The following is a 24113-nucleotide window of genomic DNA, read 5'->3' as shown; positions in this document are numbered from 1 at the left end:
CCTATTAAAATGGCCAGGATTTGGAACACCAACATCATGAAATGCTGGTGATTATGTGGAATAACAGGAACTCTCATTGATTGCTGGTGAGAATGCAAAATAGTATAGCTACTTTGGAAGACAGTTTGGTGATTTCTTCCAAAGGGAACATATTCTTACTATATAATCCAGCAATCATGCTCCTTGATATTTACCCAAAGGTGTTGAAAATTCATATCCACACAAACACCTGCACATAGATATTTGTATCAGCTTTATTCATAATTGCCAAAACTTGGAAGTAACCAACTTATTCTTCAGTAGGTTAACATCTGTGGTACATCAGACAATGGAATATTATTCAGCACTAAAAATAAATGAGCAATAAAGCTATGAAAAGACATGGAGGAACCTTAAGCATATGTGATTAAGTGAAAGAAGTCAATACGAAAAAGCTACCTATGCATGACTCCAACTATATGCCATACTGAAAATGGAGACATTAAAAAGATTAGTGATTGTCAGGGATGGGGAAAAAGGGAAGGATGAATATGCAGAGCACAGAAGATTTTTAGGGAAGCGAAAATGCTCGGAATGGTCCTATAATGATGGGTACATGTCATTATACATTTGTCCAAACCCACGGAATGTACAGCAGCAAGAGTGAATCCTAATATAAAACAATGGACCTTGGGTGATCATGATATGTCAGTGGAGGTTCGTCAATTGCAGCAAACGTACCCCTCTGATGAGGGATGTTGTTGATAAAAGAGAAGGCTGTGCATGTGTGGGGACAGAGGGTGATGTGGAGAAACTCTGTACTGTCCTCTTGATTTTGCTGTGAATCTAAAACTGCTCTTAAAAAAAACTAGTCATTAAAAATAGTAATGAAATATTTTTTAAAGTAAAAAGAGTAGAGGGTAAATGACTGTCCCAACATAATTGCTAACAAAATTCAAAACAAGGAGTTTTGCTTCTGCAGCTTCAGTCTCCCTTCCTCTCATCAGGACAAAGATTACATGTGGATTCTGATGCTAGTGGGTGGAGCAGGTCTGGGATTCTGCATTTCTCACAAACTCCAGGCAGTGTTGCTGCTGCTGGACTGTGGACCGTGCTGTGTACAGCAAGTCACGCAACACCTGGAGGGTTAAGGCGTGCCGGGTGTCTAAGGAATCACGCTACAACAATGATGAGTGGAGCACAGGAACTTGTGTCAGCATCCCTTTCTGGACAACCTACTGCTGAGTGAGCTGAAGAAAAAAATTACTAGGAGGAGGACCTGAGTTAAAATGTATGTATCTACCCATTGATACTAGTACTAAAAAGAGAACTCTAGGTAGAAATAAAACTGGGATGGTTGAAAACAGACCAGGATTATGTCTACTGATTATCTGAATGTCTTATGTATCTTATGTAAGCTACATAACTTCTGTAGAACTTCATTTATTTAGCTTTCCAATTAAGAGGTTGGATTTAAGTAAGTCTTGGTCGCAGGGCAAAAGAGAGCAAACTGGGGTGGGCGGAGGGGTGGCGGTGAAGATCTGAGGATGTGTCAGGATATGAGAGTACCAACAATGACTGGTTGAATGTGGAGAGCAGAGTATGGTCACAGCCAAAGCCTTAATATAACTGTCAAGTTCAGAGTATAAGACAGAGGTAAAAATAGGTTAGTAAAAAAAGAAGTTTAAGAGCAGGACATAGGGTAGGACAGGTTACTAGATATAAAAAATGAGTCAAGGGAGACTATTAAAGATGTATTCTATGAATCATCAATGGAGACTAGAGAGGCCATTCTATGTGATGTTTGTGGCAGTAGGGCCATCAACTTGAAGGACTGCTGCAGACGGCATGTGACTAATCTTTCAAATCCCTCCCAGATCTGTAATTTCATGATCATTGCTTCCTTTTTTCTTCTTCCTTAGAATCATCTGGGCCCATTTGCCTCATGGGTTCCCATCTTCAGAGAGCATTCTTAACCTCTCTGGGGAAACTCAGAAGGTTATTGTCATAAGTCCTTCTTGTCTTTAATTGGCCTAATTTCTTATATTTATTTTGTTTGTCTTTCAACACACATTACATCCCCCCCTGCAGCATATTATGTTAGGCCATGTTCTGCTTTATTCTTTAACATTTTTTAATTTCATGATCACACCATTCTATTCCTTTGAATTTCCATTGGAAGCAATTTTAGTGGTATATATAATAACATTCTTCAAAACTCTTGTCCTGTTTTCTTATCCATAATGAAAAAGTCCCAGTATAAGTGTTTTCTATGTATTTTTTTTTTGGTGCATTGATTTTTTTTCATACTTAGCAATGTTATAATTAAGTCAATAAATTCCAGTCCATAGACGAGTACTAGCTCCAGAACTCTTCTTTGATGATTAGTATCCAGAAAGCTATGTGGTAACTTTATATTCAGTTACTGTTTTCAACCTCCTAAGAAGCAACACTTTTGTTTTATGAACTATAAGCAAATAGTAAAAAAAAATATATTAAACATTTTCCTCAGAGAATCTATAGTAGAAATAGATATGTCTTGTAAATGCAGATACAGAAATATCTTCACATTTATATATTCTATTACAATGACATATTCAAATACCGCCTGTTTGGGTGGATGTTTGTTTACATTACTCAGAGTTTTATCTATTTCTGTGTATTCTAACACTTGTAATTGACAAAAAAAAACCTCTAAAATCCCCTAACCAACCGTTACTGCTAATGATATGATTAAGGGAGACAAAATATAAACAATCCCTTAAAACCAATCTGCTAGAAATAAAGAACATAAGCTTTACCTTGTTGTACGTCAGTTTTTTTCAATTCAAAAAAAAGTCCTCCTATCAGCTCTCACAATACAAACAAATATTTTTATTCAGCTCCTTGCAATTCCTTTCCAGTTCTTCACTTACAATTCTCTATCTTAAATTTTAGACTCTGGAGCTGTATTACACACAGGTAAGAGCCTTGCTCCTGATGAACTGAACAGGAATTCTGTTCATTGTGGACCTGGGATCATCACATTCTCTCAAGACCATCTGCTTCAGAATCTCCTAGAAGCTTTTTAAGAATTAAAATACCTGAGCTCCCCTAGACCCACCAAATCAGAATTTCTGCTGATGGAGCATATGAATCTACCCTTTTTTACTTTTTTTTGCTACTTCTGGCGATGCTTATAAGCACTAAAGGTCAGGACACACTGTCCTAGAGTAAAAAATCTTAAAATAGCCATTTTCAAACATCCTTCTGTTTTAAAGACTTACTTCTATTATCTCTTCTCTTTGCTAACCTATGAATGAGATTTGATTAATAAGAAAAACAATTATCTTCCAGGACCAAGAGCAATTTCTACTTTCTCCTACTTTTTTTTTTTTAATTAAGCCTAAGTGTGCTGATGTGTCTATCCCCAAATATGTTCCACAACAGCACTCCAAGTCACAAATGTATTACCTAAATGGAGGATGCATTTACTATACAGCATCATCAGGTTAGCTTAAAGTCATTTTTCCCATTTTTTATAAGTCTATGTATTGGGTGGCAGGACTCCCAGTAAAGTAGGTGGAAAAGAAACTTCTAGGACAAACTTCTATCTACCTTTTTTTTTTCTTTTGGGCCGTCCTACCTTACCCGTTTCCTTTCCTCCAGTCCTGAAGAACAGAATAATAGCTATATCTGTCTAAGCCTGCTTTTATTTATCTTCATGCATTTCTCCACAGCAATATCCACTGGAATATGCATACTTTAGCCCCCACGTTCAAGAAACATGATGAGTTATGTTATTTCTTATTTCAGACTGAGTTTTATCACTAAACATATTATTTTTCAAAAGATATCGAACTGTTCCTAGGTCCTTGTGCATACATGCACAAAAACTCAAGTTTGAAAAGCATTCATTCTCCTATATATCAGAGTCCTGGGTGATTCTGATTTCTTTTAATTCTAAAGTATTATTGGAGTGTGGGCTACATTTACTTGCAATGTGTATACCCTCCTATTTAATTTTTGCTTTTTCTTGAACCACTGTGCTTGCTTTTCAAAGTTCAGTGTATTTCTACAGCACAAATTAAATTGTAACAAAATTCAAGTCTATACTTATCTTTATTATAGCTTTTTTACCAGGTCCTGAAGAACACAAGATAAAGGAAAGAAAACTCTGGACTAAGCCGACCCAAATTTTAGTGACAAATCCAGGGCCACCACATTCAGCCAGATTGGCCAGACACACCTAACATTATAGAGAAACCCTAGGTTGTCAGTCCAGTGGATGGACAGGCCTCCCTAACTCCCCAACTTATAGCCCATAATATATGACCACACACCTGCACTGCCCTAGTAGTAGCCAATGTTTGACAGTGTGTCTGCACTGTGAACACATTTCATAAATTAGCCATTCTGTGCAAATGAATAAGACTATGCCTTTGATAATCTCAAATTCAAAGAGCTTAAACTGGATATATAATATTTTTCCATGATATTTTTTCTCTAAAACTGCCACTGTATTTCCCGACATTTAGATTCGATATCTAGGCTCAATCAATAGATATGGATGTGTTTTAGATCCCTGAGTCACCTAATACCTAAGTGCTCTGAACAGGTGTCTGCTAAGAAACATATAATCCATTTAGTGGAGACCTATAATACTCATTTTGTTTTCACAGATGGTGTTGGATTATTAAAGTGGAAATATGCCAAGAAGTTTTGAGAGTACCTTTCCATTTAAGCTGGACTTTGCATTATTTAAAGCTATGATAATTTAACTCAGCTCTAATCCTCTCATAGTCCAGTCGGACCAAATCCATTATTTTCTGTATCTCCTAAATTTCAGTTTTCCTGTTACTAACCTCCTGCATCATACAAAAAGCCTGGGGGAGGAAAACACATCACTCAGCTTCAAAGTGTTTCATTTGTAGCCATATCCTTTTCTTTTCCAAGGGCAGGTAATGGACAGTAGTAGGCTGAAACAGAGTCAGGAAAAACAAATAATGGTAAATCTACTATCGACTATTTGCATGGGGAAGCCATTTAGTGTCTCTTTCTCTCAGGTTGGTCATCTGTTACATAAAGTAATAAATTATTCAAACTACTAAATTTTTTAAGTGCAAACAAGTGTCAAAGTGGTTCAGGGTTTGTTTACTTGCTGAGAAATGCTATAAATCCAAAATATTATCACTGTTTACCTAATCATACACAGTATCTACCATGAGTCTTAGAGTAGAAAGATTTGCAGTTGGACTCTTTCACTTAGCTCAGTGACTTTGGGCAAATTACACTTGTGTTTCTTTGGCTGCCTAGAATCTGAAATACCTTTGTATATCTGGAGAATTCCCCATCATATGCCTTTGTTGAACTATCTCCCACTATAGAAGCTGAAAAGAGCAAAACCCACTCCTGTATTTGTCTCCCACTCCCAGCACTTAGGGTATTGGCATCTCCAAACAGACGCTTCCATGTTAGACTCTGAACTTGTATTGAGTAAAATAGGCAAAGAGGATGGAACTCATTCTGTCAGTGGGAGTTGCAGTTGTGCTACTATTTGGTGATTCCTACCAAATGGTGCTTACTGCATTTAAAAAAAATTTTTTTTAATGTTTATTTATTTTTGAGACAGAGAGACAGAGCCTGAATGGAGAGGGTCAGAGACAGAGGGAGACACAGAAACTGAAGCAGGCTCCAGGCCCTGAGCTGTCAGCACAGAGCCCGACATGGGGTTCGAACTCACAAACCGTGAGATCATGACCTGAGCCAAAGTCAGACGCTTAACCGACTGAGCCACCCAGGCGCCCAGCGCTGACTGTATTGATCAAGATGTTACTATGACGATCCAGTTGGTTGTTAATGATATCTACTTCAACTTTATATGGAAGAACTGAGAAAATCCAGAGAAGGGACTTAGGGTATGATGTTTCATATCAGGATTATGCTTAGCAACTGACCTCTCAAAAATTCTCACTCAACAGTGGACTCAGTGGGGCCGGTTCCCAGCAATTAGTTTTAGCTCAGAGTTGGTGCCCATTAAGTATAAAAAAATCTGTGTATGTTTTTTAAGCTGCTCTAGAATATAGGGCAGACTAGAGGACCTGGAGTCATACTTCAGTGTGCATCCTCAAGCCAGTTAGCCTCCCCTCAGGTGACACCAAATCTATGAAAGTGCAGTCAGCAAGTTACAGTGACTTGCCCCCTCAATCTTCTCCAAGCAAATCAACTTATCAGAAACTACTTTGAATGTACCCCCTAAGTTAAAGTGCATGTTTCCAATGTGCTGAAACTTGATTGTCTAAAATAGACTAAAATCTCAAGCACATGCAAAGACTAAGCCTCACTTAATTAGAAAATGTGAAATCTGTCATTTTTATCACCAAAAAATTCACTTTGAGGTGTAAGCTGCATCAGGCCCATTTTATACTTGGAAAAACAAGTAGCAACCCATAAGTACCTTTGGTGAACACTAACCTTGAATTTAAAACTTGTGGTTCTTTAGTTTATAATATGCTGACTCTACAAATAAAATCCCAAATATACCAATAGTAAGAAGACATTTTTATTTCTTCCATACTAGAATATTTAATAAATGTCTGGTTTCAGAATTAACTAATTCCACTCCTTTCAAAAATGTATATTTTCAAAAAAATGTTTACAATGCAAATATATTTCATCCATAGAGGTCATTTTTTAACCTAAGATATTACTTAAGGAAATTTAAACAATTGGAGCTTATGATGACACCAGGATAATTAAGACAATGGCTGCCATAGTAATAGAGACCAAGTGACCAGCAGAGTAGATAAAGAACTCCCAAAATAGGGCTACTTCAGGGTGGAAATTTGATATATGCAGAGGTGGGAAAAAAGGAACTGTTTAATAACTGGAGTTGGGAAAAAAGTTATCTATTACAGAAAAAGGCCAAATTTGATCCCTACTGCATATAATAATAATATTTAATAATAAAACAATTCTAAGTGAAATAGGGATTTTAAATGCAAAAATGGAAATATAAAACATCTAGAAGAAAATATAGATGAATATTTTTAAGACCTTAATGGTAAGGTCTTACCTTTAAGTCTTTACTACGTAAAGATTTCTTTTTTTATTTTTTTTTTAATTTTTTTTTAACGTTTATTTATTTTGGGGACAGAGAGAGACAGAGCATGAATGGGGGAGGGGCAGAGAGAGGGAGACACAGAATCGGAAGCAGGCTGCAGGCTCTGAGCCATCAGCCCAGAGCCTGACGCGGGGCTCGAACTCACGGACCGCGAGATCGTGACCTGGTTGAAGTCGGACGCTTAACCGACTGAGCCACCCAGGCGCCCCAAGATTTCTTAATTTACAAAAACCAAAAACAAAAACAAAAAATAAACAGTACTGTATCAAAAGTAAGAAATTTTATTCATACAAAACACCTTAAGGAAACAGGTGGGGATGTGGAAGGGTTATGATGAAGGAAAACATTTGCACATTTGCAACAACAGAAGACTGCTATAAAGAATATATCTTTTAAAACTCCTTAAAAATCAATAAGAAAAGCAGAAAGTATATGGATAAAAAGACACAAACATTTAACTGTAGGTAAAGTGCATATTGACAATAAATATATGATAATAGGGGCACTTGGGTGGCTCAGTCAGTTAAGCATCTGACTCTTGGTTTTGGCTCAGGTCATGATCTCACAGTTTGTGAGTTGGAACCCCACATCGGGCTCTATGCTGCTGGTAAGGAGCCTGCTTGGGATTCTCTTTCTCCTTCTCTCTCTTTATCCCGCCCTTCTCCCTTCTTCTCTCTCTTTCTCTCTCTCTCAAAATAAATAAACTTAAAAAATAAATATATTAAATATTATTAATGATTAGTGCAGGGAAATTAAGACCATAATGAGATACCATTTTACAGCCATTAAGTTTGCACAACTTTAGAAATGCGAAAATGCCAAGTATCAGGGAGGTTGTAGACTCCCAAGATTTCTTGTATATTACCATTGTAAAGGTAGTGAAACCATTGTGGAAAACAGTTTGACCTTGCCTCCAAAACTTGAACATTCACACACTCCATGACCAGAATTTTTAGTCCTAGGCATACATGCTACAAAAGCTCATGCATCCATACAACAGGAGACATGGGCAAGAATCTTCTAACAGCACCAGTTAAAATAGCAGAGAGTTGAAAACTACCCAGGGACCCATCGATATAAATAAACTGGTGTATTTACACAGCGAAATATTACAGAGGTCATAATGTCACAGCAATATAATTTGTGGTAGGCTGAAAAACTGGGTCCCCCCCCAAATACTCACTTCCTTATCCCCAGAACCTGTGATTATTACCTTATATGGCAAAATAGGTGGTCAAGTTAAGGCCCTTGAGATGAAGAGCTTATCCTTGTTAACCTGGTTGGCCCTAAATGGAATCACATGTCTCCTTATACAAGAGAAACAGAAGGAATTATGAGACGGACACACGTAGAAGAGAGAAAACAGTGTGAAGATGCAGCAGAGAGATCTGAAGATGCTGGTGATGCGGCCACAAATGAAGGAATGCTAGCAGCCACAGAAGCTGAAGGAAGCAAGGAACAGATTTTTCCCCGAGAGCCTCTGGAGGGCTCAGTGCAGCCATGCCAGCACCTGATTTGCCTAGTGAAACTGATTTTGGACTTCTGGCTTCCAGAATTGTGAGAAAATATATTTTATGCCACTGAAATGTGTGGTAATTTGTTACAGCAACCAGAGGAAACTAATATACAAGTCATTGATACATTCATCAATACAGCAAATGGATTTTTTTAAAATACTGATGATTAACTGAAGGGGAAAATTAAAATAAAAAGCTTAATTGTCCAATGTGTAGATTTGTAAACTAAATTATGTTAACATAAAAGGATGTTAGGCCAAAATAATAAATCTAGAGAAATGGGGGAAGAATCTTCCTTAATTAAGACCTCACTGTATCAAGGCCAAAGTCCTTTCCTGGGCCTTCAGCACACAGCCTGATGATGTATAAAATTAAAATAGAATATGAAGCACCCTAATTATGGTAATTAGATACAAGATAAGGTAGAATGGTTATGGAGTGGTGAGGACATTAGTTCTTTAGGATGTAAATAAATGAGACAAAGGAATAAGGTTGAAACACAGACAGGAAGAATAAGCAATTTGAAAAACAGGACTGAGTCCAGTTACAGATAACTTCCAGAAGGGATTCTGATTTAATTTGCATTTAGCAAGCAGCTCATGACACAGCCTCATCCATTTTTCCACCGACAAGACAGTGGTTCTCAAACCTTAGCTGGAATCAGAATCACCTGGGAAGCTGGTATAACTCAAGAAGCTCAGGCTTATTCTCTTCGATGAGCCTACTCTTCAGTGTTCTTTCTGAGTTCTCCAGGTGTTCTGATTTGCATCAACATGTAAGAACCACTGATCCAGGAAAACACACAGAGGGAAAAGTATGCTGTCACTGAAACAGTTTCCCTAGAATTAAACAGAAAATTCTGTTCTCTTCCCTCACTGCTCATTCAAATCTGTTCTGTGAGACTAATCCTGTGCCCCTTCAATGAAGTCTAAGCAGATCCCAAGGCTTTTCTAATCATTCTCCGAAAACAAAAAGTCCTCTGCTCACTTTTAGTCATAAAACATTTAATTTTAATCTTTAAATGATCATTCCCAAGTAATGGTCAAGACTCCCAACTGCATTTAAAACTTCCTCCATTCCCCAAGTTTTTGCAAGGATATAGAGAAAAAAGAAACTTGTGCACTGTTGGTAGGAATGTAAATTGGTGCAGCCACTGTGGAAAACAGTATGAAAGTTCCTTAAAAATTAAAAATAGAAATACCATATGACTCAGTGATTCCACTGCTGGATATTTAACAACAACAACAAAAAAACCCGAAAATACTAATTCAAAAAGGTATATGCAGCTCTATGACTATTGCAGCAGTATTTACAATAGCCAAGATATGGAAGAAACCCAAGTGCCCATATAGATGAATAGAGAAAATGTGGTATACACTGGATATGTACCATACACACACACACACACACACACACACGCAGAGGAATATTAATCATCCGTAAAAAAGAATGAGATCTTGCCATTTGTAACAACATAGATGGACCTAGAGGGTATTCTGCTAGGTGAAATAAGTCAGACAGAGAAAGACAAATGTTATATCATTTCATTTACATGTGGAATCTAAAAAACAAATGAATAGACAAACAAAAAGCAGAAATAGACCCATAAATACAAAGAACTAACTGATGGTTGCCAGAGAGGAGGGGTGAAGAGATGGGGAAAATGGGTGAAGGGGAGTGAGAGATAAAAGCTTCCAATTATGGAATGAGTAAGTCACGGCCATGAAAGGTACAACATAGGGAATATAGTCAATGGTATTGTAATAGCGGTCCTTGTATGGAGACAGATGGTAGCTACATCTGTGGTGAACATAGCATAAGGCATAATCTTGTCCAATTACCATGTTGTACACCTGAAACTAATGTAACATTGTGTGTCAACTATATGTCAGTAATATATATGGCTGTTAAACAAGACCCACAATAATTGTTATTAAAAACAACAACAACTTCTTCCCTTCCTGCTCAGGTTAAGGAATGGGTTGTAAGCCTGCAGTGTGGGGAGGGCTCCAGTTACCTCCTTTATTTCACTTTCTCCTCTTTGTCAACAGCCTGCATCCTGATCTTCTAGATTTCACAGAGGTGTTAGAGAGCTGTAAACTCCAAGAAAGTTCTTATTTGACAGGCACCAGTGTAATCTGGCATTGTTTTCCTCTGGGCTTGGCAGGGATTTAAGGCTGATTCTTTCTCATGGAGCATCTTTGTAATTTCTATGGAACTGTCACTGGGCACAGGGTCTCCCATTATTGCATTCATAACACAAGTGAGGTCTCCTTTGCGTGGACATTCAGGACTTCAGCCTGATTTTCTGAGGCCCATTACATTTTCTCAAGAGCTTATCACCCCTGAAAGGGGGCTGCAGTTATGTCTCTCTCTTCTATGTGGCCCTCAGGAGTTGCCAGAAAGCATTCATGAATTCTTCTTTCCACAGACCTCTGGCGATGCAAGTTTTTCCTAAGGCAGTGAGTCTTGTAGCTCTTAGGGCAACAAACTGTGCCCCAAACCCCAGCACACAAGGCAACCTCTTTAAGGGGCTTCCTTGAATCCCCTCTCATTTGGCTTGAGGGGAGACAGAAGGGACATTTCACAGCACTCCAAAATCAAATGAGCTTTACTTAAAAAGACAGAACTTAAGCAAACCAGCAAGGAAAGGTAACACATAAAACAGTGGGTGGCAGTGAGTTAGGCATTATTAAGAAAAATGAGACAAATAACCTTATTATAAGTTTGAACAAAGTAGAACAGAAGGTAGATTTTTTTAACATGGATGAAAGAGGATCTTTAAAATAATAAAAAATAAAACTTGTAAAATGTGTCAAAATATATAAAGAAAATTTCTTGGCATTTAATGATAATAAGGCATAGGCACAACTAAATACACATTTCTTAGCCCTTAATCAATTATATAAAATATATATAATGAAGACTAATAAATTCAGAATTGTATATATTTCAGATTGTGTAAGGCTTTAAACAGTTAACTAGTATAAATGACCCTTAAAACATATCTATATATAGCAAAGATATATTTTGCCAAAAAAACCTACATAAATTCCAAGTGTCCAAAAATTGCTATCTATATTTACTTTGCAAAAGAGTGAAACTAGATATTTATAGAAGAAATATTAAAGAAGGATCCCAATCATTTAACAATTCAAAAAGTCGTTTAAAGGGGAAGCTGGGTGGCTCAATCAGTTAAGCATCCGACTTCGGCTCAGGTCATGATCTCACAGTTCATGGGTTCAAGTCCCATGTCGGGCTCTGTGCTAACAGCTCAGAGCCTGGAGCCTGCTTCAGATTCTCTGTTTCCCTTTTCTCTCTGCCCTCCCCCACTTGCACTCTGTCTCTCTCTCTCTCTCTCTCTCTCAAAAATAAACATTAAAAAAATTATACAAGAGGTCTTTTAAATATTAGACCAAAACTATAAATCTATAATTATAAACTATTCAGGAATTAATAATGATGACTAAATTATAGCCAAAATTTACAGGAACTAGCCAAGGCAATGCTCAAAGGTAATTTAAAATTTTTAAATCATAATTTAAAACAGCAAAAAGTGAGTTGTTTTTTATTACATAAGCTTAAATTCAAATACTTGGAAAAATTCATAGAAATCTAGAGGAATCAGGAAGAAAACATTCATGATTTTGAGTCTTTAGAATACAATGCTGAATAAGGCAAAACACCTACCTTTCTGTTTATGAAAGAATATTGCCTGGTTAATTTGCGCTCAGTATTTTTCTACACATAAAATAGTGAACAAGTCACAGGTCTTGTCTTCAAGAACCTTAAAGTCAGTAGGGAGTAAAGTAAATAGGTAATCAAAATCTAGGGGATCAGTTGTTCTCTGATAGTACAAGGGGCCAGGGAGCAGGTGGCTTGACTATGTATAATCTGCAAGGTGGTAGTGAAGGTCTTCCAAGGGACAGGGTACATAACCTGAGTCCTGAGGGTAAATGGCATTAGGGAGGTATGTGTTGTTAGCACAGGAAGAAGCATGTGAAAGGAGAGGGAACAGATTTGGAGAACTGAGAACATTTCAATATTGCCAGAGATTAAATGATGAAATGTGGCCTTGGAGAGGTGAGCCTGGACCATATCATGGAAAGTCTCACAGGAACTGTTAAGGAATGTCAGCATCATCCCAGGGAGGTATTAAAGGATTGTAAGAAAGAGCATGACATGAGAAGATGTGCATTTTAGAGCTGTGACCAGAGGGGGTGTGACATGTTAACCCCTCCTGTCCAGGGTGTGACGCTTGCCACACTAGGAGCAGAAGGGGCTCATGAATCCTAGACACATGTATGTAGAGTCATATGCACACATGGGAGATGAAACCAAGTAAGGAAATGAATACTCCAAACCCCAAAATGACATACAGGGAGCTGGAACTGAATGTCAACAAATACCACTTAAAACATAGAAGTTCCAAAACCGAGGGATAAAGTAAAGCAGGCAGACTAAAGGGCTTGAAGGAATAACACAAAATACAAGAATGGAAGTGCAATACTATAAAATGAACAGAGGCATTATAAACTATTGGAAGTGAGGACAATTGGCAAAGCATCCACTGGTAAACCTAGGGAAAACAATTTCATCCTCTTGGGTTTCCTTTGAGGTCAACTGGAGAGCTGCTTTTTTAGAAACTGGCCATTCAGTCCTATTATATAACTTTAACTCCCTAATCAGTTAAAAACATGGACTATATTCCTACTCTCAAGATGCCTAATGGGCTGAATGCTAATGCTTATAATTCAGATAGGTCTATGAAATGGATGTGATTCCCAGGAATTGGTAGTGGTCGGTACTCTAGGTAAGGACTTTAAATAAAACAAAATGAACGCTATATGGGGAATTTGAGAGCAATCTTTCAACTGGGTCGTTAATTTTAATAATAGTAGGAGATTTTTTTTTAATTTTAGAGACAGAGGGAGTGTGCAAGTGGGGGACAGGGGCATAGGAAGAGAGAGAGACACTATTGTAAGCAGGCTCCATGTTCAGCACAGAGCCCAGAAAAAGGCTTGGTCCCACGACCTTGGGATCATGACCTGAGCCAAAATCAAGAGTGGGGCACTCAACAGACTGAGCCACCCAGGTGCCCCAAAAGTAGAAGCTTTTAATAAAATAATGTTAACTTCCCTAATGCTATTGTTAGCAATTAAACAGACATCACATTGAATTATAACCAAAGCAGTGTTTGTTAGAAGTGAGAGGCTAAAATCCAAAATGTGAATAATGAGAACATATAATATTGCAGTAATAAGCTCTGAGGGGTGTCATTAGTGAAGCATCACTTTCTCTCTGTTGATGTGGCAAATCTTTTCCCAGGGCCACTAAGCCCTTCTGACTCCATCAATTTGATTATCAATTCTTTCCTGATATCCATCAATGCCAGCAACTAGTATTATTTTTCTATTTTCACGGTAATTTTAAAGTAATTTTAAGGATGAAATGGAATGGAAATAAATCACGTGCCTTGCTGTAGCAATTGGCCAACTCAAAACATTGCCAGGTTTGAGTGAGCGTCATTATGAATACCACATTAAATACATCAAATGCCCATACTGATTATGTTGATACACTCATGGATGAAGTTAGGATTTGCAAAATTTCAGCGAATTAGAATTCTAGGGTTATATATGCCTATAATTATTCATTCACTTATTTATTCATTTATTCAATCAGTTCTACATAAAATATTTATTGGGCATCTACCACGTGCTAGGTCCTGTTCCAGGTGCAGGGAGTAGAGTGAACAAAACAGACAAAATTTTGCTCTCAGTGAACATCCTCATGTTGCTTTATATGAGACTTCATTCCATGAAATAAGAAAAATTCATTATGCGTTGACATTGTGCCTCCTTTGAAGAGAGGGCGTGGGTACTTTGAAAGCTTCAGAGGTTAGTTTGTGATATATGTTTTCACTTCTTCCCAAATGGATTTAAAATATGTATTATCTCTCTCTGACAAAAAAAAAAAAGAACAAAAAGGAATAATGCTTATTTTTTGAAAGCAAAGAAAAAGGGTCTGTAATATAATTTTATTGCTCATGAGAAAGAATTCTAAGAACAGCACAGGATATTTAAAAAAAAACGTTTTAAGGAAATTATAATTTTAAATTTGGAATCTGCCAGCCAAACACTCGATTCACCAGTCATCTGCTTATCTCCAGATGCATCTTCATTATACCAATATGTAAGATGAAATATACGTCAAGCTCTGTTTTGCAACTTTCATAGCTCATGTATAATATCTTTGTTCTGGTGACCCATTTTTAAGAAGTGTTCACCTTTCTGCACGTTCGTGAGTGGTATCATATGAAGACATGATAGAACTGAGAACTTTTCACAACTTTTTTACGTATTCACCAAACAATATCACTTGTAAATTCAAACAGGCATGATGATAAATGCATTATGTTTTCTTCTTTCAATTCCACAGGTACTTCATTAAAATTCCCACAATTTTGATTTTGTTGCAGGCTAGGCCACACATTTTATTGCAACTTGTTGCAGAGAAGTTTTGACACACTTATGTAAGTTGTTCCCAGTTATCTTTCCTACTTTGATGAAATGTAGGAGTTTCTTTTCGATCAGGATAGATTTTGACATTTTCATTGGGTCCCACCTACATTTTCCCTGCACAGTTTTCTCATAATGTGTTATTGAGTAAGCTGAGAAGAAACTGATCTCATTTACTATGTTTGATGATATTCTTACTTTTTTTCACTTAGCATTGAAGGTTTTCCCTTTTGTAGAAAACTACTTATAAATCATACATTGAAATATTTCTTTGTCTCTCATTCTAATCTAATATAATCTAATCAACCAGTTGGCTGGTTGATAACTCCAACGATTTTTAGACCATTTACTTATCACTTTTCTCAGTCGCGTTTGGTTCCCTCACTATTCTGGGAAGCCAGGATTCCCATTTGCTCCAGTCTTCTTCTTCCCTTCCACTTGATGCTATGTTATGCATGAAATTATGTAGCAGGCTCACCTTCATTTTCCAGCTAAGACCTTGTACATTAAAAATCATGCAGCATGTGTCATATGTTGATCATATGACACATTTTTTTCAAATTCCAATGATTTTCAACTGCTGCTTTACTATCCGAGAGCATTTTAATTCAGGATAGTTAACATTACTGTAATTGCCACATCACTTAATTGGTAACACTATAGGTTTACAAGCAAAAGCAAGCCTTGCGCTAGAGACAGCAAATCTACAAAACACTAAATAAAGAGAACAAAACCATCACGTTTTATTTTTTTTTTTAATTTTTTTTTCTTTTTCTTCTTCAAATTTTTTATTTATTTTTGGGACAGAGAGAGACAGAGCATGAACGGGGGAGGGGCAGAGAGAGAGGGAGACACAGAATCGGAAACAGGCTCCAGGCTCTGAGCCATCAGCCCAGAGCCCGACGCGGGGCTCGAACTCCCGGACTGCGAGATCGTGACCTGGCTGAAGTCGGACGCTTAACCAACTGCGCCACCCAGGCGCCCCAAAACCATCACGTTTTAAAAGTTGATGTCAGAAATGTCTCATTTAGTTCAAATAAACTGCTATGAAATAATCCTTTAAAACATGTGAATAAAGAGCCAACAACCTAAAAGTGGAAATAACATCTAGACAGGAGGTAGTTTATATTCTGTTGGATGATGGGATTAAATAACATGAAGACCCAAAATATTCTTTTATACAAAAGTCTGGTTCCCAAAACAATTATTAAATATTTCCACCATCTCTAAGGGAATGACTGGAATATTAACAAAGCACCCTATTAAAAAGAGCTTCAAAGAGCATCTTTATTGTTGCGTTTAATTTATTTTCTGAAACTCTGAGGAAATTACAAATCTATTATAGAAGTTTATGATCCTTCATAAGTCAAGAACAGAAATTATATTATTTTTCATAATTATCAATAATAACAAAATCACTGAAGACATTCAAATAAAAAGATATACTTTTAGTTTGGATGCAACTGAACAAAAACACAATTTAAAGAGGCTGTACTTTTTTTAAACAAGCCAACATAGAAGTTCAAGCTACATATTAAATTTCCATTTCTACTCAAAATCTTAGATTTTAAAAGACTACGACACTAGCATGGCAAGTGACATATCATATCCAATAACAATATAATTAGAAACTCATTTATTCTATAACTGCAAAATATTAAAATTTTGCTGACTTTATTTCAGTCTTCACCACTTTAATTAACTTTTTCCCCCCATAGCTCTGTTCACAATGCAGTACAGAAAGGCAGTATATAGGGTATTATGGTTAAGAGTGGTTAGTCACACTGTCCTGAGTTCAAATCCAGGTTCTATGCCATCTGAATAACCTTGAGCAACTTGTTCCTCTCCACTTGCCTCATTTTTTTTTAATTTTTTTCACGTTTATTTATTTTTGAGACAGAGAGAGATAGAGCATGAACGGGGGAGGGTCAGAGAGAGAGGGAGACACAGAATCCGAAACAGGCTCCAGCCTCTGAGCTGTCAGCACAGAGCCTGACGCGGGGCTCAAACCCACGAACTGCGAGATCGTGACCTGAGCTGAAGTCGGACGCTCAGCCAACTGAGCCACCCAGGCGCCCCGTCAATTTTTAAAATGAGAAGAATAATATTTACTTCATAAGATAAGTAGCTTAAAGGGGTAGCTTATAGGGCTCAGAGTCTCAAATGAGAAGTGGGCACAAAAGTCCAATACTGGTCTCATTTGCTCTCATTTATTTACTCGTTTTGTCTTTGAGCAGCAGCCCACGATAAAAAAAAAAAAAAAAAGAACACACATTTCTGGCTGAATTTTAACTTCTTCCTTTTCTTCATCCACCAGTGTTCTTGATACACTGAAAGGAAACTTAAAGAATTTGAAAAATCTTATTTTCCATGTCAGAAGCTATTACATCATCCTTCTTGCAATAACATGTCTTAATCTTCTCCAGGTTTGATGAATTTTTGGGCCAACTAGAATAAATGTCATATACTTGAAAAGCTAGAAAAGAAAGCGTATTTGAACTTTCATTGCATCACCTCCTTCCCAACAGTAAAAAAAAAAAAAAAAAAAAAAAAAAAGGCGGGGGGCGGGGAGGGCTTCTGAGTGGCTCAGTCGGTTAAGCGTCTGACTTCTGCTCAGGTCATGATTTCAATATTGGTGGGTTTGAGTCCCACATCAAGCTCTGTGCTGACAACTCAGAGCCTGGAGCCTGTTTCAGATTCTGTGTTTCCCTCTCTCTGTGCCCCTGCCCCACTTACTCTCTCTCTTTCAAAAACAAATAAACGTAAATTTTTTTAAACGAAAAGCTGAGAGATTGCGCTAAAGGGATAAGCAATACTTCTACATATCTGAAAGGAAGCCCATCAAACAATGTTAAAAAATGATGTTATCTGGACTAAAGCCCTTGCTAAGCTGAGGTTGGCAGACACAGTGAATCTGTCCGTTTTAGATCTGTCAGTCCCAGCTGCACACTTTACTTAATAGTTTGGGTACATCTATTCCTCCCCCAGCCACAGTGGGGGAAAGTGCTCAGAAATCAATAGAGAGGCTATTTAACAATTAGTGAGATTTTCTGGGATGTGCCCAAGAGGATCTCCTGCACTTCTTTACAGTTTCTTCCCAAAATCCTGGAAGAATGTCTACAAATAAGTTACTTTCTAAAAAATTTTTAAATTAATTCCACATTAGGTTCTGTATTACTATGAGCTTTACTACTATTTGCGGAGAATTAACATCCAGTTACAAAACAACAACCTCACTGATTTAACTTCACATGGGCTTATATGATGGACAGAAGACTCCTTTGTACCAGTACTTCCTTATTCTGTTTGAGGATTATCAAAGATTCATGAATTCGCCTTAGAAAATGTCAATCTCTAACCGCACTTTTTAAACACCTTCTAAAAATCAATGACCTCATCTTCAATTAATTAAGCCAAGTGTACCATAGAAAAATGTTCATCTTGGTCATATCTCAGCAGTTACTGTACTTTAAGAAGCTGATTTTTGGCTTCCATGTGTCTTCTGTTATATGCAGAACATTAAGCTCTACTTTGTGGTTCTATATGTTAATTCTCATATTTAAAGGTAGAGGCATATATATTACATTTTAAAATATGTTTTAAAATTTAAATTGCAAAGTCAAGCTCTTAAAAATTTTATATTACATCACGGTAAAATGTTTATTTTGCCAACGGAGCAGTTCCAACATGACACTAAGATCATTTAGCATTTTAGGAAACCAAATCCTGTAAGAAATGCTAATATTGTCTTCAAGCTTCCTGGAATGCAAAGGGATTTAGCCTCTCTTTTTCAGATGCAAGTGATAGCTTGTTAGGTATTATTCTTAGAGAAATGATTCTTCTTGGCTTATTTTTTTAATCCCAGCTTTGGAGAGACAAAGGTGCATACTTACCCTCATATACACTGAGTCATACCTTCAACAAGTCACAAAGCCTAGGTAAGACCTATATATGTTCCAGTATGTTATCTTTCACCAAGAAAACCAGGTATCACCTCCTTCCTCAACCCTCAGTATACTACTTTTGTGGGCATAAAAGCAAAGTGATGACAAAGGTGGCCAATGCTGAACACTTTAGGTGGTTAAGTGGCCTCAAAGAGGTGAAAATAGCATAACGGAATGCTGAGCTAGCAATGAAAGGAGCTGTAAACCTAAATCTTCTCAACAACATTTATTTCCTAGCTATGACTCAGTCTCAGTTTGTTTTTGTATCAGGTAAGAAAATAAAATCAACACAGGTGACACACTGGAACCAGTAAAGGGTATACTTAGACCATGTAGGAAGGCAATGATTCGTACCATGTAGAGGAATGGGGTTAAAGAAGTCTTTCCCAGAAGAGTTGATGCTTCAAAAGGCATAGGACTGAGCTGGCTGATGAAGATGTGGGGAGAAAGTCATCTTAGAAGATACAAGGCTATTGTGAGGATTAATGAGATGACACCCAAAACACTTACCCCCAGTGCTTGGTGCTTAATGCTAATTCTCGTTATCCTTAGTTTGACAAGACAGAGTTTGCCTTTGATCAATGTGCTGCCAATCCCATTCCTAGCACTCGAATGAGAGCCCCATAGAATTATGGGAATGTACAGCAAAGGCCAGCTTCATGGCCGTACAACCTGTATAGTTGCACACACCCCACCTTAGAAGAGGTCTGAGCTTGGTTTAATGCTCTACTTTCATTGCCTTAAATTCTCAGTAATTCTGAGCAAGATGCCCCACATTTTAATTTTGCACTTTTATTTTCCACAAATTGTGTAGCCATTCCTGGGTATGGTATCAGAATATCCAGATTTGTGTTGATCAGACTGATTCACATCCTGATTTTCTTACTTCCTAGTTTCATGAATTTCTTGTGGTTCTTTTTCTACAGCTTTAAAAATGGCAAGATTACCAAAATCTATTCATTTGCAATGATCAAATAAATTATGATTGTAAAACTAAGGTTTGTTTTCTAAGGTACTGTAGAAACAGAGAGGACAGCAATCGTTCAGCTACCGGGACCCTTATGTTTAAAGAAGTTACTATTTGGAATGGTTTTAAATATCTGGAAATTAGTATATGCCCACTGCCCTTTCTTCTCTTTGCTTCTCTTTATTTTTCTCCCTTCTCCTTCTTTCCTTTGCAATTGATCTCATACTATGTGTCAAATACTGCACTCAATGCTGAAAATGCAGGTGCAAGAAGACAGAGGTCCTTCCCTCAAGGAGTTTGTACTCACCTAGAGGAAAGAGAGGCATAAATTGACAGTGATAGTGAATTGTGATGGGTACATCATGGAGGAAACATGCAGTGTAATGAGAACAGTGACTCAGATGTGGGCACATGACGTGGACGGAGGTGGCTCAGAGAAGTCTTTCCCAAGAGAGCTGACACTTTAACAGAGGGACAGGATTTAGAAGAAAGGAGAAGGCATTAGGAGGAAGGTGTTTAAGGCAAAAGAGAAAGTGTGTGTGCAGCCATAAAAACTTGAAACGCATGACCATTATGAAGAATACCAGTTGTTCTATAAATCTGTGCCAAAGATATACATAGAAAAGTGAAGGGGGTTGAGCAAAATAGACAAAGCGCAAATCCAAAGATATTAAAGGGTAAACCAGAATATTTGGTTCACCCTGAACTTTCCTTGGGAATTATAGGAAGATAAAGAAAGGAGAGAAATGATATGGTAAGATACATATTTTAGAAAGATGTGTAGAACTGAATGAGAATGAAACCTGAAGGGAAGACATTTTCTTGAGTAGCTCATGTCTCGAGCAAAGGTAAGAAGTATATGTGGAAACACAGCTGACTCTACCGATGCTATCGAGGGGGCATTTAGAGCAAGCTTCAGGCCCTCAAGAAATATTTTATGGAGCAACTGTTATAGAGCAGGTACTCTGTTATGTTCTGAGAATGTAGAGACAACAAAGATAGGCTTTCCACTTCTCAAAAAAGCAAAGTTGTCAGTACAATGAGGGGGCTGTACTCATAATGTTGAGAACAGAAGGGCTTCTGACCTTCCCAGGGATATAGGCAGTCTTTCCAGAAAAAAAAAAAAAAAAAAAAAAAAGACACTAAGACTCACAGGAATCTCCTGAACTGGGATGTATAGGATCCAAAGGATTAACCAGACACAGGATAAGGTTAATTTGGGGGAAAGAAGTGTTCTAGGAAAAAGAGATAACTTATGAGATGTGTGAATTTATATTGACTGTGCAGAGGTGGTAACGAACTGAACAAGGACAGTGACTGTGGGGATGGAAAAGAGAAAGAAAAGCCAGGTTTGTGAAATGTCTAGGAAGTATTGGCAGAAGTTGGTTATTAGTGAAGTGTGTGCAGTGGTGGAGGGGAACTACACACAACACTTCTGACATGAAATATGTGGGGGGAGGGGGTCCCACACCAACCAATTCTCCAGGCCTCTGAACCAGGTGTCATATAATTGAATTCTGACACTTACAACCCAGAGTTAGTGCAGGCACCACGGGATTCAATCCCAAGACTAACTCCCACTTCAGACACCAGTCACAAGACCAGGCCTCTAAACCTTCTGACTGGCCAGTGATAAATCAGGGGTTCCCACAATCCCCTCCCTGTGTTAGATAACTTGCTATGACAGCTCACAGAACTCAGGAAAACAGTTTACTTACTATTACCAGATTATTAGAAAGGATACAACTCAGGAACAGCCAAACAGAAGAGATGCCCAGGTAAGCTTGGGGGAAAGAACACAGAGCTTCCGGCCTATTCTGAACACTCCACCTTCTCAGCACCACGATGTCTTCACCAGACCAGAGCTCTCTGAACCCCACTGTTTAGGAAGTTTATGGAAATTCCACTACCATAAACTGGACTGATTAAACCAGTTTATGGTTTAATGGTTTAATCATGACTAATTAATTAATCATCACCATTAGCCATTGGTGATTAGCTCAATCTCCAGGCCCTCTCCTCTCCTGGAGGTTGGGTGAGGAGGAATTGAATGTTCCAAGCCACCAATCACATGGTCACTTCCTCCGCCAACTTTCCCTTATCCTGAAACTATCTAGAAGCCCACCCAGGGTCACCTCACTAGCATACTTAGGTGTGGTTGAAAGGGGTTTGTTATGAATAACAAAGACACTCCATAATTTTGACTCCGGGAATTCCTAGGGTTTTAGGAGCTCTGTACCAGGAACCAGAGGGAAAGACCACATATGCATTTCTCATTATACTGCAGTATCATGAGGGTGGGGTAAGGGAATATTGCAGTTTCATCTTGCCTCTTTCACTCCACAAATTATTCACAATAATTATTAAAATAATCAAATTATTCACAAATAATTTCCCAAACTATTCAGGTTAGTTAAGTTACTTTTCCTCCTCAAGTTGTACTGAAGAGGGTCTATGATGTATATCTATAAGAACTGCAAATGTATACATCTACCAGTCACATTACTTTTTAATTCCAAGACAGATATACTGGAATCCCAGGATAACCTGGTTGTCACAGGTTATGTCTAACCTGTAGACATAATCGTGGTCAAATATGTCCCCTTGTCAAACAACAAGTTACTGTTACCTTGATATATCATATATAAGACATAACTATATCTCCTCTCCCAGATCAATTTCAGATTTCCACCACGAAGTCACAGAATCTCAGGGTTGGAGAGCATCTTAATGATTGCAGAACTGAAATACTGGGGGCATTCTGGGGTTTAAGTTTCATCTACTTATTTTGTAAAATCAACAGACTACAGAACAAGGACCACCTGCTTTGATAAGTTTATCATTAACTCCTGGTTCTGAGAAACAAAATTTTGAGAAGCTGGGAACAATAATACATGACTACTATTTCAAGGCCCCCTGAACTTTTAAATTCACTTCCCTATTTCATCAAACAACTGTCAGATCAAGGTTGAATTTTTTCCCTTCCTCATTTAAATGTCTCTCATGCTTTCTGATATAAGAATCATGCTCAGATGAAATTAGGTCACCGTTTGCTTTTATTTTGCCTAGGCTTTTGACAGGAAAGAATAATGTAGCCTGAAAGGAATATAAACCGGAATGAATGAGTGAAATAGGAATACACGAGTCATGGGGAATAAGGCTGTTCTATCAGAAACAATGAGAATGCCTGCTATATAGTTACCATGCTAGAAACTTATACATGATCTCATTAAGTTTCATTTTTAATACTGAGAACATTCAGTGTGGGGATGATAAAATATTTTAAAGTTCTAACTCCAGCAGTACAGTCATTGTAGTTAAAATTATTCAATGAAACATAATTTATCAACTATGTATAGGAGAGACAAAAACCTTATTTTTTGCCTCTTGGAAAATGATTACTTAGAATGTTCCTTCTTTAAGAGCCCAGAGGAATCTTTCAATATAGAGAATTACATGAACTTGTTTAACCTAGAAAACACACACACACACACACACACACACACACGCACACATTCCATTCATATACACATACACCACACCAAATTTATAGTTCGTAGAATTTGGAGCAAGGAAAAAAGCTTGACATTGAAACAACAGGAAAAGGACATGTCACTTTTGGTATTTCATAAGTTAATCATACATTTCTGACAAAAATTCATGATTATAAACGCAAGGTATCTTTCTAATATATTATATCAGGTATGCTGTAAGTTCTGAAATATGAGATCAAGTAATGACTAATGGCTACATAAAAATCATGACTGAAGAAATGGGAAGACAGCCAAAGAAAAGACTCACGTGGAGTAAAAAAAAAATAGTTAAATACCACCTGTTTAGCTTATTTTAATGTAATATTTTACTTGTTTTCCAAAATATTGTATCATTCAATGAATATGTGAAGTCCTACTATGTGCCGAATGGATTATTCTGTTTGTGGCAATCTAACGGTGACAAAGAGGTGCTGAAATCTAATCCCTCTCTAAGAGACTTTGTCTCATTCACTGCAAATCTTGTGCTCTTTTTCGTTGTTGTTGTTGAAATTGATAAATGTTCACCACATTCAGTAATGTTTTCCAGACT

The 24113-nt window shown here is 37.5% G+C and overlaps 1 pseudogene; it reads right to left on the bottom strand.

The window, feature by feature from the left end:
* Positions 1–1013: 1013 nt before the first annotated feature.
* The window catches only part of LOC124501864 (40S ribosomal protein S8-like), a 63420-nt pseudogene continuing 40320 nt past the window's right edge, over positions 1014–24113 (bottom strand).

The sequence above is a fragment of the Lynx rufus genome, unplaced genomic scaffold, assembly GCF_022079265.1.
Source record: "Lynx rufus isolate CCGP_SWC_20201006 ecotype Redwood Valley unplaced genomic scaffold, mLynRuf1.p SCAF_7, whole genome shotgun sequence".
In the NCBI taxonomy this organism is placed as follows: domain Eukaryota; kingdom Metazoa; phylum Chordata; class Mammalia; order Carnivora; family Felidae; genus Lynx; species Lynx rufus.
The sequence above is the reverse complement of the archived record's forward strand: the minus strand, read 5'-3'. Positions and strand labels throughout refer to the sequence as shown.